General features: G+C 33.3%; 1 pseudogene; it reads right to left on the bottom strand.

Annotated features, from left to right (window-relative positions):
• Positions 1–967: 967 nt before the first annotated feature.
• Positions 968–1,133, bottom strand: LOC145296438 (U2 spliceosomal RNA; annotated as a pseudogene).
• Positions 1,134–6,833: the final 5,700 nt, after the last annotated feature.

Below are 6,833 nucleotides of genomic sequence, written 5' to 3'. Positions count from 1 at the left end.
TGCTCCTAGGAATAAATATATTAATTTATTATAACGGATGAATACGACTACAAATACACGCGAAACCTACGGTGATAGTGTATAGTAGTCTTATCATAGTTAATTTATTCAGGAAAATAATTGATCCTATTTTATTAATATAGGAATAAAGGTTAAAAATAAAACAAAATGTAGAGAAATAGCGTGGCCGTTATATTATAAGGGGGTTATTTTGAGTCTTGAGATGACCAATGGGGGTTTACTAAAATGATGTAAGTTCCCAGAGAATAATGAATGAGGGGACTTAGGGAAATGAGTATAGAACATAATGAAAAATGTCAAAATGGAAATAACGATAATGGGAAAAAGTTTAAAAATAACATTGCATATATGGGGATATGAAGAAAAACAAAAATAGTTATATAAACAATAAAAAAGCATAAATGAATAAATAAATAAAAATCTGAGAACTCAAGAGGATTACTATAGATTATATAATAAGTCCAATAAAGGTATATGCGTATCCAGCAAGAAATGAAGGATGTCATATTCTTCAGGCAAAGGTCAAAGATGCTGGAAAGATAATACCCATTAACAAGTTTTATTCAGTTAGATATGGATGAGAATGCTGCGATGATAATGCTTCGATGTGATAAATGTTCAGATTCTTGTTGTCGTAGTCTTGAAGTGTGGAAATAAATCATCGTTCGAGAGTTCTCCTTATTAAACTGAACAAGGCCGATAGCCATTAGTCGCGTGCTATCGTGTAATGAATGAATGCATGAATGTAGGATTGACATAAAATTCTTAAAGATAAACTAAAATGACTGAAAAATGGGCTGAAATGACTTAAATAAATAAAAAGTAAATGACTTAGAATGACTTTAATGAACTTAAGGATGAATTGAATGACCTAAAGAATGACTTGAATGCTTAAAAAATAACTGGAATTCTTCGAAAACAACTTGAATGATCTGGAGAATGATTGAATGGCTTTGAGACTGACTTGTTGTAAAATGGGTGATCATTTTACATTAAATTAATACAGAAAAGTGATCCCCCATCTTTATATCACAAAGTTACAAACATAAGTACAGCATGTAGTAAGAACATATACTACACTTTGATCTTGGCCAAAAGGCCAAGATAAGGGTATTTATTTGCTCTCCCACCGAGCAAATTAGGCACAAGGCCGATTATTAATGTGAGGAATGAAGGGGAAATGGGGACCAACTCTCCGGGGAGTAGGGGAGCTTGATAGTGACAATTGGTATGAAGGGTGGCCCCTAAATCGACTAAAGTCTTATATGTGGGGTTGGTATTTATTTGCTCCCCCACCGAGCAAATTAGGCATAAGGCCGATTTTTTATGTGACGCGTGAAGGGGAAATGAGGACCAACTCCCTGGGAGTAGGGGAGCTGGATAGTGACAATTGGTATGAAGGGCTGTCCCTACAATGACCAAGGTCTTATATGTGGAGTTGGTATTTATTTGCTCCCCCACCGAGCAAATTAGGCACAAGGCCGATTTTTAATGTGAGGAGTGAAGGGGAAAACGGGACTAACTCCTCGGGGAGTAGGGGAACTGGATCGTGACAATTGGTATGAAGGGTTGCCCCTACATTGATCAAGGTCTTATATGTGGAGTTGCCTCCACGTATGGTCTTTGCTTGCAGTATCTGCCGGAACAGATACTAGACTTTCATCTTGGCCGAAAGGCCAAGAAAAGCTTAAAAAGCTTAGAACAGCATCTATTAACAACAGACCTTTGATCTCAACAAAAAAGGCCAAGCACAAAAATGTTACGGACAGACCGACAGACCGACAGACCAACGGATTGACGTATAGAGTCGCTAGCACGCGACTAAAAATAAATCCATATATACACGACTATTTACTTTATGTTGTCTTAAACTTAATTTTATATTTACTTTATGTCTTAAATTTCATTATATCTTTCTACTATATATTTATATCTGTTCCAAAAGTAAAGCCTACTATTATTTTATTTCACCCGAATTGATCAGAGGGTGTTGAAAATTGCATTGTTATGATGGCTGAATTATGCATTCATGACCTGAATGTTGTTATTTCTGTTGCAGATATTGACAGTGTTAGAGTCTAAGGAAACAATCCCTGTCTTAGGCGTGCGTCAGAATAAGGATAAGTCATAGAATTCCCTCACATAGACAAAATTGAACGGATTAACATTCATAGGTGCCTGTAGAATGTTTATGAAACCGATGCAGTTGATGTCAGCAAAATTAGGGGGTGGGGTCGTGGATTTCAGTTTTTGTAAAATCGTAATCCAAGCAACGCCGATTAAATACATTTATAAATAATGTTTTATCTGCTATATTTAGCATGTTATATTTACCCGACCAATATCACATCTATAAAAATGCCGAGTAAACCGAATACTATATTATCCATCTCCTTGCTAGGAGATTAGAAAAGCTCGCGTGGTTTTAAGGAGTCAGCGGACAAGAATAAACAAATTCTGGCCTATAAAATATGTCTGAACACGGCCGTGTGAATACTTTGCTAGGGACGTCTCAGGCGAGTAGCAATAAACTAATTGCTACTCGGGGAAAAAGTGAAGACTGCGAGAATGTATCTCGTAGAAGTAAACAAAAGCCAGGAAGCATATATATATATATATATATATATATATATATATATATATATATATATATATATATATATATATATATATATATTAGTCCTCGCGCGAAAGACCAGGACACAAAATGTTTTAAATAATAATAATAATAGAATAACAATAAAAAAGACTTTCGCTGGCGAGGACTACTATTGAACGTAACCAGTTATACAGTCCTTTTGAAATTTTCATCTCTATTTTTCCCGTTATCTACTTAATATTTTTAATGAAACCTATATGAAATATGTTCCTTATTAAATTGTAAAAATGTTCTATTCTGAAAGGAGTTTTTAAAAAATTTAACCTAGAAAGTTATTTTAAAGTTTTTGTTTAAAAATTTCTGATTTTCTCATTATTCAGACATGCATGACAAAGAGAGAGTTGCAAAAAAGAGTTGTGGTGTGAGGATAAATACAAACTGAAACAGAGAATATTAAGACCTGCAATAATATAAAGAGGAGGTTGCAAAAATTAGTTGTGGTGTGATGAGAAATACAAACTGAAATAGAGAAAAGGAAAGTTTTTATAAATATATGCAAAACCACATTCATTTTTTAGATAAAAATTAATAAATTAAATAAAATATAATCTTAAAAAGATAAGATACAAGCTAGAAAAGCATTTCATCCAAAGCATGAAAATTGTTAAAATGTTTTTACTATAGGCTTTAAAAATAAAGGTACAAGATTCAATTTGAAATTTATTTATGTTCAAAGTCCACTTTTATAAATTTTACAAAGTAAGGTATTAAATTGTTACACATTACTTTGTAAAATTTATAAAAGTGGACTTTGAAGATAAATAAATTTCAAATTGAATCTTGTACCTTTATTTTTAAAGCCTATAGTAAAAACATTTTGTTCAACAATTTTCATGCATTGGATGAAATGCTTTACTAACGTGTGCATATATATATATATATGTATATGTATTCATCCACATACAGTACTGCTTCGCAGCTCATCAGTGCAGCTAGATAGGCAACTACCTCAAGCCAGGATTGAAACCCGATCGTTTGTACGACAGTCAAGGTTCCTAACCATTACGCTATTGGTGGCCGCTAAACGAGTAGTGAGTATAACGATGTTTTGACATCGTCCGAAATACCTCCGCTCGATTTGTTTACACAAAGAGCATCGCTTATATGCTAATGGTAATTCGTGTATCACTTCTCAATATACTCAACTCAAGATGAGGAGCATTATAGTCATCCACATACAGTACTGTTTCGCTGTTTCACAGCTCATCATTGCGGCTAGACAGGCAACTACCTCAAGCCAGGATTGAAACCCGACCGTCTGTACACACACACACACACACACACACACACACATATATATATATATATATATATATATATATATATATATATATATATATATATATATATATATATATATATATATATAACGACAATAATTGGTAGAGAGCTATGTCTTTGTGTATTAACTCACCAGTTTTTGTAGACGTGGCAAGTGTATTGACGCCGAGATTCGAAATCCGAATGTTCGGTCACATTCAAAGGTGATCAGCAGGTGTGCAAGTAGCTAATACATTGCACCAAAAAAATCGATTATTGGCAGTAGAAGAAATTATATCGCTATATATGTATTTTTGTTTGCATATAGTTTTACCACGCTACCGCTAACCTTAGATTTCTGTATGTATTTATAATTTATAATCAATCTGGCAATAATAGAATAACAGTATATATACGCTTTATGTGTGTAGTGTCTTGTAATTTGTTCAAGAAAATGTACCCTGTAATTGGGGTGGGATTATTGTTTCCCCTGGAGACTTCAGTAATGATTGTCAGAGTAACTTTCACAGCAGCCATTGTCAATTTTCCACCTGCGCTTATTTGTTTCAGCTTATTGTTCTCTTTCCGTTATTGTTTCGAAAACTTTTTTTTCCAAAGTCGATATTTTTTAATTATGTTTTCTTCTGTTTTCTAGTTGCGTCCATGCATTTCTCTAAAAAGCCCTGTCTGTCCGGTGCGTTTTAGTTCAGCGTGCAGATTGAATAAGCGTGTCTGATTTTTAGATGTGTTTGTGAAACTATCGTTTGCCGGGAAGAATATCTTGCTAGTTCGCACCGTGGGGATATTTTTTGGAACAGCTGTTACGTCCTGACAAGGTAGCCAGTTCCCCGGATGTTAAACCCGACACAACAATAGGTAATCCTCTTTAGATTCAGATATTGATATTACTTTGGTAAGGTCTGCTAGTTGGTCTTCCTTCGAGTTCTTTGTCAGTGTCATTACTGACAGGACCACTGCGCTGGAATTGAATACTTGTATAAAATAAGCGACAAAGACATTTGTTTTTATAGCAGTGAAAATTAGTGTACTTTAACACTAAATGGATATTTAAACTCGTGGCCAGTTCTCATCAAATGAGGAGGGTGATAAAAAGAGAACGAAAGAGGGAAATATACAGATCGATACACATTAAAAACAAAAAGACTGAAATAGTATTTTGTTTTAAGTCCTAGGTTCGATTGAATATATTTGGCGTTTTGTACTTGTGCATCTCGAGGGCTCTGACACCGCTGAGATTTTATAAAGATCTGTCAATCAAAATCAATTTAGAAATTGCTGTCGCTGCCATATTATTAATACCGTATTTTAAAATATATCGTCTCAATTCGAGTATATGGTATAAAGCCTATTATATTATTATTGTCCTACACGTTGACACATCAATATTAAAGTATATTTCTCACCTTTCGGTGAGGTACACTTTACTTTGGAATAACCTTCCCTTTAGTCTGTTTAAATACAGTTTGAAATAATATTTTTTCTAATTCGTTCACGCTTATCTAAAAGATTTGACAGTGTCTGACACAAAGGTCTCATGAAAATTAAATCATAATGTATTACTGAACTTAATATAATCAGATCCTTTTTAAACAATGGAAAATTGCCGATATACTTAATATACTTAATATCGTCAGATCCTTTTTTGACGATAGAAAGTTAGGGCTGTTCTAGATCGCCGGAGATCCAAACAGCAAGATATAAATGTGGGTGTGCCTGAGAGCTTGATTCTTGGTTTTTATTATTCCTGATATTTATAAACGGCTTCCCCGATAAAATTATGTCCGGGATAGATATATTTGCAGATGACACCACTTTATCTAAGAAAAAAAAAACGACCCGACAAGCAGCAAAATCTTATTGCGTCCCTTCACGTATTGCGTATTTCACTAACATGTTAACATTTTAATATGATGTGAACATATATCTCGCTGCTCAGCTTCCTACGTTGTGTCACCACAGACATGATTCCAAATAGTACACATTCAAGTGAAAATATGTCTTGTTTGGGAAGAATAAGAGTATAAAAGCTACTTCCATTGGTTTCTCATGGCTCAGTTTTTAAGACCATTCATCGGTAAGTGCACAATACTGAATGGACGTAGCTTAATTTAGATATGTCCAAGCAGTTTTATAAGAGAATCTTTCTGTTGGACGAGCTGTTGAGGTTAAATTAGAAATTTCACATGTCAAATGAACATATTGAATAGACGTATCTTTAAAAATGAGCCTTGTATGTTCTCTGTCTTCACATGATACTACTATTGTTTTTTTTTTGTTTTTGTTTTTTTCTTTCAAACAAGAGTTTAATATTGCCTTCTACTTAAAGGAAACTGTCGCGAAAACTTCGGTATTTGCCATCTTTTTCAAATTCATCAATCCTTTACTTGAATTTTTTTAATCATTTAAACTTTTCATTCTTTTTTTTATTTTATCTCTATACTTTTAATGTGTTTATTTCAATTATTTTTTACTTACTTTCCCTTTTTCAGTCATTCTTTGCCTCTGGTTAATTTCATTAGCAAATAAAACGTAATATATTTTCTTACTCTCTATCATTATTTTGCTCTTTATTATTTTTTTTTTTATTCTTGCATTTTGGATTTTTATTTTTGTCGCTACTTTTTATCTGATATTTCCATTTTCATTTTATGAATTAAATCTCTATTTTTATTCTTTTTGTTGGAGAAATGAGTTGATAAATGGCTGACTACCTGAATCATACGAGTACGCACGTGTCTTTGATGCAGAATACTTGTCTGATAAAAAAATGGCTACTTCCGTAGCATAAACATATGGAGAATTATGTCGTGTTTAGTGTGATTCTAGCATATATGTAATTTTATTTGTTTTTAAGAATATGTTTCACTAGGTG

The sequence above is a fragment of the Euprymna scolopes genome, chromosome 16 (assembly GCF_053919585.1).
Source record: "Euprymna scolopes isolate OS-2025 chromosome 16, ASM5391958v1, whole genome shotgun sequence".
Lineage (NCBI taxonomy): Eukaryota > Metazoa > Mollusca > Cephalopoda > Sepiida > Sepiolidae > Euprymna > Euprymna scolopes.
Note: the sequence above shows the minus strand (reverse complement) of the source record. Positions and strands in the feature narration are given on the sequence as shown.